This window comes from Gopherus evgoodei, chromosome 1, assembly GCF_007399415.2.
Source record: "Gopherus evgoodei ecotype Sinaloan lineage chromosome 1, rGopEvg1_v1.p, whole genome shotgun sequence".
Classification (NCBI taxonomy): domain Eukaryota; kingdom Metazoa; phylum Chordata; order Testudines; family Testudinidae; genus Gopherus; species Gopherus evgoodei.
Genome location: NC_044322.1, coordinates 213,647,852 through 213,658,834, shown reverse-complemented (window position 1 = coordinate 213,658,834; position 10,983 = coordinate 213,647,852).

Below are 10,983 nucleotides of genomic sequence, written 5' to 3'. Positions count from 1 at the left end.
CTAGCCCTTGTCATTGCAACTAAAAACTTCCAAATGTGAGCCCAATGTAAAGAAATTCATGGCTGTTTTCCCGTATCTGTTGTGACAAAGTTCCTCCTCTACCTTGGTGGGTCCTGTGCTTATTGGCAGATTTGCTCACCTCAGTGATCTTCCCCACAGTCTGGATCAACTCCTCCTGTGTCTGATCAGGAGTTGGAAGGTTTTGGGGGAACCCAGGCCCACCATCTACTCCAGGTTCCAGCCCAGGACCATGTGGATTGCAGCTGTCTATAGTGCCTCTTGTAACAGCTGCATGACAGCTATAACTCCCTGGGCTACTTCCCCATGGCCTCCTCCAAACACTTTCTTTATCCTCATCACAGGACCTTCCTCCTGGTGTCTGATAACGCTTGTACTCCTTAGTCTTCCAGCAGCACACCCTCTCACTCTCAGCTCCTTGTGCCTCTTGCTCCCAGCTCCTCCCACACACTTCCTCTCCTCTGGCTCCTCCTTGCCTGATTGGAGTGAGCTCCTTTTTAAACCCAGGTGCTCTGATTTGTCTGCCTTGATTGGCTGCAGGTGATCTAATCAGCCTGTCTGCCTTAATTGGTTCTAGCAGGTTCCTGATTACTCTAGTGCAGCCCCTGCTCTGGTCCCTCAGGGAGCAGACGCTTGCTTCTCCTGGGGCCAGTACTGACTCTTCCTTCTATCGCTCTGCTGTAGAGGAAGGAGGGAGTGGGCTGCTGCTGCTGCTGCTGCTGTTCCTGCTGGGCGCTGGGCCCTCGCTGCTGCTGTTTCTGCTGCTGTTCCTGCTCCTGCTGCTTCCCTGGCTGGGCTAGACACCACCACCTACCCCTCTCAGGTCCATGTCTTCCGCCTCCAGGCCCTGCAGAGGCTCCTGTTTGGTGCGGGTAGTCCGGCATGGAGCGTATTGGCGCACGCCTTCCTCCGCCGCTTTCGAGGGCTCCGATACGACCGGCAGCTCTTTTACCTCCATCCGAGAGGTCTTCCGCGAGACCTCTCCGGGCTGCCGGTCTTCTACCGAGACCTCCTCCGGACCTGGAAGCTCTTTTCAACGACCAGGTCCGTGGCGGCCACCGTGGGGGTTGACCTCCTCGCGGAGCCCCTGCTACACAATCCCCAGCTTCGTGTGCAGGTGGCGGAGTCCCCCACGGTGTGCCAGACGTTGGTCTCGGCGGGAGTCACCAGGGTCGGAGACCTCCTGGACTACGACCGGGGAGACTGGCTGGATCCCCTGACGCTCGCTCAGCGCATGGGGCTCTCCAGACCTCGTACTCCCCAGCGCGTACTTCAGGAGGTGAAGGCCGCTTTACTGCCCGCTGCTCGGGCTTACCTCGACCGGGTCCTGCGAGAGGGCACGCCCCGCCCACCCTCCACCCCAGGCCCCGTGGACATTTTTATCGGGCCCCTGCCCCGTGGACCCAATCGGCCCCCTCACCCTTTCACTGCCAGCCGGCTGCATGATCTGCAGCCGGTTTTGTTCCAGACCGCGCCACGGAAACATCTGTACTCGCTCGTGCTCCATACCCTTCACTACCTCACCCTCGCATCCCGCCCCGATACCAAATGGCGGGACCTCCTGCCGCCTCTCGAGGGTGAGGAGCCCCGGTGGGCCAGCTTGTACTCTGCCCTGGTCCCGAGGCCCGCCGGGGATATCAGTTGGAGGCTCCTTCACGGAGCCGTGAGCACGGGCGTGTACTTGGCGCGGTTCACATCTGTCCCTAGCACCTGCCCTTTCTGTGGTGAGAAGGAGACCTTGGCGCACGTTTATTTGGAGTGCGCCAGGTTGCAGCCCCTGTTCCGGCTCCTCCTGAATATTTTCCTGCGTTTTTGGTTGCACTTTTCCCCTCACCTTTTTATCTACACGCTCCCCATCCGTGGCCCCACGAAGTCGCGGGATCTCCTTCTCAACCTCCTCTTGGCCCTGGCCAAACTGGCCATCTACAACACCAGGGAGAGGAGGTTGGCCGACGGGATTTCCTGCGACTGTAGGGCCTATTTCCGTTCCTCCGTCTGCTCACGCATCCAGGCTGAGTTCCTCTGGGCGGCGTCCACTGGCTCCCTTGACGCCTTCGAGGAGCAGTGGGCGTTGTCCGGGGTTCTCTGCTCGGTGTCCCCATCGGGTTCCCTTCGTTTAGCCCTATGACCTCACTCCCGATCCTGTTTTTTTCATTAGTTGTCCCCCGTAATTATTTGGTGTCCCAGACCTGTGGGTCCTCCCCTTAGGCTGGGGGAGGCCCTTTAGAAGTGGGCGGGCTTCGCCCGCCCACCCCCGCTGGATGCCAATAGGCCAGTACTGACTCTTCCTTGTATCGCTCTGCTGTAGAGGAAGGAGGGAGTGGGCTGCTGCTGCTGCTGCTGCTGCTGTTCCTGCTGGGCGCTGGGCCCTCGCTGCTGCTGTTTCTGCTGCTGTTCCTGCTCCTGCTGCTTCCCTGGCTGGGCTAGACACCACCACCTACCCCTCTCTCTGCTGTCTGTTTGTTGGCTGGCTGGTGGTTCCCCCCCACCTCAGTTAGTGCTGTTATTCCACCTACAGCCCCTGGGGGGGGGGCTGCTGGCCTGCTTCCCAGAGAAGAGGGGAGTAAGGGACCCCAGCTCTTGTTGCTGAGACCACCACCCTCTGAGCGGGGTCCCTTCTGCCTGGACGCCAGACCACCACCACCTGGAGCTGCTGGGCCTACTGTGGCTGTTGCTGGGGAGCTGCTGGTGCCCGGAGGAGGAGAGGAAGGAGAAGAGGACCACCCGCTGCTGGAGACAGTATGAAGACCACTGTGGAGGGGGCTTTTCTGGACTGAGTCTTTTTCGAACTGTGCTCTTGTGGTGGGGGTTTGAACTGTGTCCGCTGGGGCACCGGGGGTGTGGCGTGGAGCCTGTCCCCAGTCCATCCGTGTCCCCCTTCGCCCCCGCCACCATCGTTGCCCCCTCCACCACTCCCGCTGGCTGTTTTCCTTCTGCTTTGGACTCCTGCCTCTGGGACTGAGCTGCTCGCCTGGCTCACCACGCCCACTTCCACCATTTGGGCCTGCAGCAGCAGCAGCCAACCATTGACTTTTTGGCACAAGTGCCTGTGGGTGCACCACCTCCCCCCTCATACTGGACTGACCCCTTCCCCTTTGCCACATTAGTCCACCCCACCTATTTCCCTCTGCTGCCTCACAGTTCTGCCCCGGCCCTGTAGCTGTCCCCGTGGTCCCTCTACCCCAATCTCAGCTCGCCCTTTCCCCCCACCCTGTGCTCCCCCAGCCCTGATCGGTTCCCCCCTCGTGCGCCCACGCCCCCTCTCAGGTGCTTGTGCCCTTCTCCATTTGGTTTCCCCTTGTTCACTGCACTCCCCCCTCTGCCGTTGCCCCCCCGCTCCCCTAGTGCAACTGGAGGAGCCGGAACCCCCTCTGCGTTGGTGCCCTGCAACAATCCCACCCTTAGTCCTTGGTTGCTCCCTACGCCCCTTTAGCCTTCCCCTTCTGGCGCCCTCCTCCCCTGCCTGCAGCCTAGCTGGGAAAGGTGGCCGCCTCCTCTCCTTCCCCTCCCCTCGCTGTTTGTCCCCCTCCCCGCTCTCGTTATGGCGGGGGATGCGGCGGGGGAGACCCCTCGCGATGCTCCCACTACCCCTCCTCCACCTGCCCCCGTGTCCACTGCCCAAGCCTCTACCTCGACCGCCGCTGCCGATCCACCTACCACCGCCCCCGCTGGGGCACCGGCGGCGGTGAGTACTGGGGAGACCTCCGTTGCTGCCACTTCTCTCGCCCCTTCTGATTCGGGGGGAGCCCCCCCAGCCGGTGGGAAGGGTCGGGGTGGGAAGAAGGGTAAGGGCCCCGCTAGAAAGGCCAGGCCCTCCATGGCGGAGACTGCCCCCGCTGCCGCAGCCCCGCTACCGGCTGCGGCATCCCTCCCCGCTATTCCCTCCACCAGCTCTGCAGGTGTCCCTCCCTCGGCCCCCAGGGCGTACGCCCAGGTGGCGGCGGCCCCCCCCCGCCTGCTGCTGCTCCTCCGACCGCTGCTTCCGCCAACATCTACAGCGGCCGGGGCCCCTTATCCACTTTGACCAGGAAGCACGGCGTCCGTTGCCTCCTGGTGCCCGCCTTGCCCCACGTGGAGACCTACGTGCGGGCGTTGGCGAGGGTGGTGGGGCCCACGGCCATCGTATCGGCCTCCAAAATGTACGGGAAGGTGGTCTTCTTCCTGGCATCGGAGGCCACCGCCCAGGAAGCGGTAGAGACGGGCCTGGCGGTGGGGGGCGTGTTCGTCCCCCTGGAGCCGTTGGAAGACCTGGGGGTCCGCTTAATCTTGACCTCCGTCCCTCCCTTCCTGCCCAATGCCATCCTGCTGCCCGCCCTTTCTGCCCTGGGACGTCCCGTCTCTGTCATCAGCCCTCTCCCCTTGGGCTGCAAGGACCCCGCCCTCCGTCATGTTCTCTCGTTCCGCCGGCAAGTGCAGCTTCAACTGCCGCCGGCGGCGCGTGGCGGAGAGGCGCTCGAGGGGTCCTTTCTGGTCCCTTACCAGGGATCCCACTACCGGGTGCATTATTCAACGGGGGAGGCCCGGTGCTACCTCTGCCGGGCGATGGGGCACGTCCGGAGGGACTGTCCCTTGGCCCAGCACGGAGGAGCGTCCGGGACCCCCGAGCCCCGGCAAGGCGCCGGCCCTGTCATCGCCGGTCCCCCTAGCTGCCCGGCACCCGAGGCTGCCCCTCCTCCTCCTTCTCGGTCCATCTCTGTGGAGGAGGGTGTGGAGGGGCTACCGCCGGCCGTGGGAGAGGGCTCGTCCCAGGGGGAATCCTCCCCGGTTTCTGCTGTCCCACCGCTGCCTCCTCGAGTCCCTGAGCCATTGCCCTTGCCCCCCGAGCCGACCCCTGTTAGCCAGCCCCCGGATGATGCCATGGAGGGCTGGTCCTTAGTGCAGGGGAAGCGGGGCAAGCGGAAGGCTCGAGTTTCTTTACATACTTCGGATTCGGAGGCCCCTCGGAAGAGCAGGAAGGGGGGCGCCGATGTCGAGTCTTCCGCCTTGTCCCCTGATGACTCCCAGTTTGTGGTGCCGGCTGGCGATGCCGTGGCAGCACCGGAGGGTGACACCGCCCCTCCTCCAGGGTCCCTTCCCGTGGATGCCCCCGAGGGAGCCTCTCTTGCCACCTTCCCACTTGGCGCCTCTGAGAGTGCCGCGGTGGGTATCGCCTCGGGTGCTGGCGGGGAGGGCCCTGGGGTGGTGGACGGTGATCTCCCTCCCATCTACGCGGAGATCGAGGCCTTGGGCTTGACCCCGGTCATGCAGGGGGCGGACGACCCTCTGCCGGCGGGCCTCGATCTGGGTGACCTCCCTACATCCCCCCTGTCCCTGGGTTCCCTTCCCCTACCCGCTGTTTCTGCTCCCACCTCTGAGGGTCCCCTGGAATGTTCTATCGACCTGGCTGCGGGTGGCACTCTGTTGACGGCCGCCGAGCCCCTTGGGGCGATGGCCAGTGCCTCGCTGCCGAGCCCCGCTTCCCAGGGGGTGTCCCTCTTTGGTGTGGAGGACCCGCCCTCCTTCCCCAGCGGGGACCCCATTGACCACCATCTCTCTCTGGATGCCGAGGCTGCCGCACGTGCCACAGTGGCTGAGCCCGGCATCGTTAGGGGTCCCCTGCCCACTTCCCAGATCCTTGAGCCTGGCCAGGAGGAGCCACCTTCCGGCGTCTCACCTATGGAGGCTCCGGATCCTGCCTCTACCTCCTTCCCGGATTCTCTCCCTGATCCCCGCCCTACTCCTGTTGGCTCTGTCCTTGTCCCCCCCACTTCCTGTGATGCCAGTGCCGCCCCTGGCAATCCCTCCCAGGGAGCGGGTTCACTAGTTCTTTCCTGTCCCGACCCCCCAGGGGCTGCTGTTCCCCTTCCATCGCCCCTTCTTGATTCTGGGAGCGGGGCGGGTCGTGTGGAGTTGGTCCATCTGCTGCCACGTTGGGGATCTGCCCCCTGCCTACCCGCCTTGGTGGGCCACGGGGCTGTGACGGGGACCCCACTGGGGGCCAGTCATCGATCAGTGACCCCACCCCCCCATGCGCTGAGGAAGGAGCTGCGGGAGTTCCTCGAGGACGTCCGTGGCTCCCGGAACGAAGTCCATCTTGCGCTCCAGCGGTGGGGGGATTTCCATCAGGTCCTCCGGGCCGCGAGGGCCCTCATGGGGGAGGGTAAGAGGACCGGCAAGCAGGCCGCAGCGGCCTACCGGCGGGTCCGTGTCTTCCGTGACTCCTTACTCACCTTCGGGGTTGGTCACGGATTGCTGCATGGCCTGCCGGAGGCCGTGGGCATGTCTGCCAGCGAGGATCACCCCCAGCCCTCCTCATGGCGCTGATCATCCTTGCCACCTTAAACACCCGAGGCTGTAGGATGGGTCTCCGCAGGAGCCAGGTGCTCTCCTTCCTCCGGGAGGGGGGGTACTCTGTGGTTTTCTTGCAGGAGACCCATACGGATCCTGCCGCTGAAGCTAGCTGGCGGCTGGAGTGGGGGGACGGGGCCTACTTTAGCCACTTCTCTGTCTGTGCGGCTGGAGTGGAGACCCTGTTCTCCCCCGACCTACGGCCCGAGGTGCTAGGGGTCGCCGAGGCTGTGCCGGGTCGCCTGCTGCACCTCCGGGTCCGCGTGGAGGGGCTTGTGGTTAATCTCGTCAACGTTTACGCCCCGACATCGGCCCCGGAGAGGCTACATTTTTATCAGCAGGCGTCCGCCTTCCTTGGCTCCCTGGATCCTCGTGAGTGCCTGGTCCTGGGAGGGGATTTTAACACCACCCTCGAGGAACAGGACCGCTCGGGGACCGAGCAGTGCCCGGCAGCTGCGGACGTCCTCCGGGAGATTGTCGACCGCCACTCCCTGGTGGACGTCTGGCGCGACCACCACCCAGACGACGTCTCGACGTTCACCTTCGTCCGGGTGGAGGCCCATCGGTCGTGCCACTCCCGGCTGGACCGTATTTACCTGTCACGTTTCCACCTTTCACGGGCCCACTCCTCCAGCGTTCGGCCGGCCCCCTTTTCCGATCACCACCTTTCCACCGTGACGGCCTCTCTCTGCGCGGAGAGGCTGGGGCCGGCCTATTGGCACTTTAATAATAGTTTGCTGGAGGATGCGGGCTTTGTGGCGTCCTTCCGGGAGTTCTGGCTGACCTGGCGAGGGCAGAGGCGCGCCTTTTCCTCGGCACGGCAGTGGTGGGATCTGGGGAAGGTGCGCGCCCGGCTCTTCTGCCATGACTACACTCGGGGTGCCAGCCGACGGAGGGATGCGGCGATAGGGCAGTTGGAGCGGGAGGTCTTGGAGCTGGAGAGGCGTCTGGCCGTCAACCCCAAGGATCCATCCCTCTGCGGAGCGTGCCGGGAGAAGCGGGAGGAGCTCTGGGCCCTCGAAGACCATCGGGCCCGAGGTGCTTTTGTTCGATCCCGCATCCACCTCCTTCGGGAGATGGATCGCGGCTCCCGCTTCTTCTACGCCCTGGAGAAAAGGAGGGGGGCCAAGAAGCACGTCACCTGCCTCCTGGCGGAGGACGGCACCCCCCTCACGGATCCGGCTGAGATGTGCCAGAGGGCCAGGGCCTTCTACGCCACTCTTTTCTCCCCGGATCCGACCGATCCTAACGCTTGCAGAGTGCTCTGGGACGGGCTCCCGACGGTCAGCACGGGTGACCGGGACCGGCTAGAGCTGCCTCTCACTCTGGCCGAGTTCTCGGAGGCCCTCCATCACATGCCCACCAATAAATCTCCGGGCTTGGACGGGCTGACCGTGGAGTTCTACCGCGTGTTCTGGGACGTCCTCGGCCCAGACTTGGTCACCGTCTGGGCCGAGGCTTTGCAGAGCGGGGTCCTCCCTCTCTCGTGCAGGCGAGCCGTGCTGGCCTTATTGCCGAAGAGGGGGGACCTCCGCGACTTACGGAATTGGCGTCCCGTCTCGCTCCTCAGCACGGACTACAAATTGTTGCGAAGGCCATCTCGATGCGGCTAGGGTCCGTGCTGGCGGACGTGGTCCATCCAGACCAGACCTACACCGTCCCGGGCCGCACCATCTTTGATAACTTGTATCTGGTCCGGGACCTTCTGGAATTGGGGTGTAGGGATGGTCTGTCGTTCGCCTTCTTGTCCCTGGATCAGGAGAACTCGTTCGACCGGATGGATCACGGGTATCTCCTGGGCACTCTGCGAGCGTTCGGCTTCGGACCCCTGTTTGTGGGTTTTCTCCAGGTGCTGTACGCTTCTGCGGAGTGTCTGGTCAGGCTCAACTGGACCCTGACCGAGCCGGTCAGCTTCGGGCAGGGAGTGCGGCAGGGGTGCCCCCTCTCCGGCCAGCTGTACACTCTGGCGATCGAGCCCTTCCTCTGTCTCCTCCGCAAGAGGTTGACGGGGTTGGTGCTTCGGGAGCTGGGGCTGCGGCTGGTCCTGTCGGCATACGCTGACGATGTGCTCCTCGTGGTCCAGGACCCGGGCGACTTGGCGCGGGTGGAGGCTTGCCAGGCTGTGTACTCGGCGGCCTCCTCCGCCCTGGTCAACTGGGTCAAGAGCTCTGGCCTGGTGGTCGGGGATGGGTGGCAGGCGAGCTCCCTCCCACCTGCGCTTCAGGCCATCAGGTGGAGCGCGGGTCCGCTGCTCTATCTCGGCGTTTACCTTTCTGCCACGCATCCGTCTCCGCCGGAGAACTGGTAGGATTTGCAGGGAAGGGTGACGGAGCGGCTCCGGAAATGGACAGGACTACTCCGGTGCCTCTCCCTTCGGGGGAGGGCGCTGGTGATTAATCAACTGGTCCTGTCCATGCTCTGGTACCGACTCAACACCCTGGGTTTCCTGGCCAACCTCTGGACTGTGATTCTGGAGTTCTTTTGGCCAGGGACGCACTGGGTTTCTGCAGGGGTCCTCCACCTGCCCCTGGAGGAGGGGGGGCAGGGCCTGAAGTGCTTACGCGCTCAGGTCCATGTCTTCCGCCTCCAGGCCCTGCAGAGGCTCCTGTTTGGTGCGGGTAGTCCAGCGTGGAGCGTATTGGCGCACGCCTTCCTCCGCCGCTTTCGAGGGCTCCGATACGACCGGCAGCCCTTTTACCTCCATCCGAGAGGTCTTCCGCGAGACCTGTCCGGGCTGCCGGTCTTCTACCAAGACCTCCTCCGGACCTGGAAGCTCTTTTCGACGACCAGGTCCGTGGCGGCCACCGTGGGGGTTGACCTCCTCGCGGAGCCCCTGCTACACAATCCCCAGCTTCGTGTGCAGGTGGCGGAGTCCCCCATGGTGTGCCAGAGGTTGGTCTCGGCGGGAGTCACCAGGGTCGGAGACCTCCTGGACTACGACCGGGGAGACTGGCTGGATCCCCTGACGCTCGCTCAGCGCATGGGGCTCTCCAGACCTCGTACTCCCCAGCGCGTACTTCAGGAGGTGAAGGCCGCTTTACTGCCTGCTGCTCAGGCTTACCTCGACCGGGTCCTGCGAGAGGGCATACCCCGCCCACCCTCCACACCAGGCCCTGTGGACATTTTTATTGGGCCTCTGCCCCGTGGACCCAATCAGCCCCCTCACCCTTTTACTGCCAGCCAGCTGCATGATCTGCAGCCGGTTCTGTTCCAGACTGCGCCACGGAAACATCTGTACAAGCTTGTGCTCCATACCCTTCACTACCTCACCCTCGCGTCCTGCCCCGATACCAAATGGCGGGACCTCCTGCCGCCTCTCGAGGGTGAGGAGCCCCGGTGGGCCAGCTTGTACTCTGCCCTGGTCCCGAGGCCCGCCGGGGATATCAGTTGGCGGCTCCTTCACGGGGCCATGAGCACGGGCATGTACTTGGCGCGGTTCACCTCTATCCCTAGCACCTGCCCTTTCTGTGGTGTGAAGGAGACCTTGGCGCACATTTATTTGGAGTGCGCCAGGTTGCAGCCCCTGTTCCGGCTTCTCCTGAATATTTTCTTGCGTTTTTGGTTGCACTTTCCCCCTCACCTTTTTATCTACACGCTCCCCATCCGTGGTCTCACAAAGTCGCAGGATCTCCTTCTCAACCTCCTTTTGGCCCTAGCCAAACTGGCCATCTACAATACCAGGGAGAGGAGGTTGGCCGACGGGATTTCCTGCGACTGTAGGGCCTATTTCCATTAATCCATCTGTTCACGCATCCGGGCAGAGTTCCTCTGGGCAGCGTCCACTGGCTCCCTTGACACCTTCGAGGAGCAGTGGGCCTTGTCTTGGGTTCTCTGCTCGGTGTCCCCATCAGGTTCCCTTCGTTTAGCCCTATGACCTCACTCCCGATCCTGTTTTTTCATTAGTTGTTCCATGTATTTACTTGGTGTCCCAGACCTGTGGGTCCTCCCCTTAGGCTGGGGAGAGGCACTTTAGAAGTGGGTGGGCTTTACCCGCCCACCCCCGCTGGATGCCAATAGGACCAAACTCCTGTACACCACTGGTCTGGGTCTGTCACACTGTATAAGGCCTGAACATTAATTCTAAGAGACATGAACTGCTCCCATCCATCTTAATGGGTATCAACACTAAATCTGATTGAAGATAACTTAAATGTCTCCATTGTTCATTATGTTGCTGCACATCACTTCAGCAGAAACACTGTGGTAGTATGCTTATCCATTGTAGTTGGTTATCATAGAAATTAGAGATGGAAGAGACCTCTGAAGTCATTTTATATATCCCCTGTGATCAATGAAGAATTGTTCCTAACAGTTTTCTCCAGTGCATTGTCCACTGCCCTAAATGAGCTGTCTGGTCTTTCCTTAAGAGAGTTTACAAAACATGATTAACTTCTCACCATCAGGAATTTATGCCTGATTTTCCAAGTTGTATTTTTTTCTTAATTTCATCCATTTGCTTTTTTAGTTATAAGCCAGAGACTGAAGTTGGGGGAGACATCAGGGAAGAAGAAAAGCAGAAACCACCAGAGACAGGGGAAGAAATGAGCATCCATTAGGGGTGGAGGAGGAAGAAGGCTAAGGGTATGTCTACACTACGGATAATTCCGATTTTACAGAAATTGATTTTGGGCAACTGAT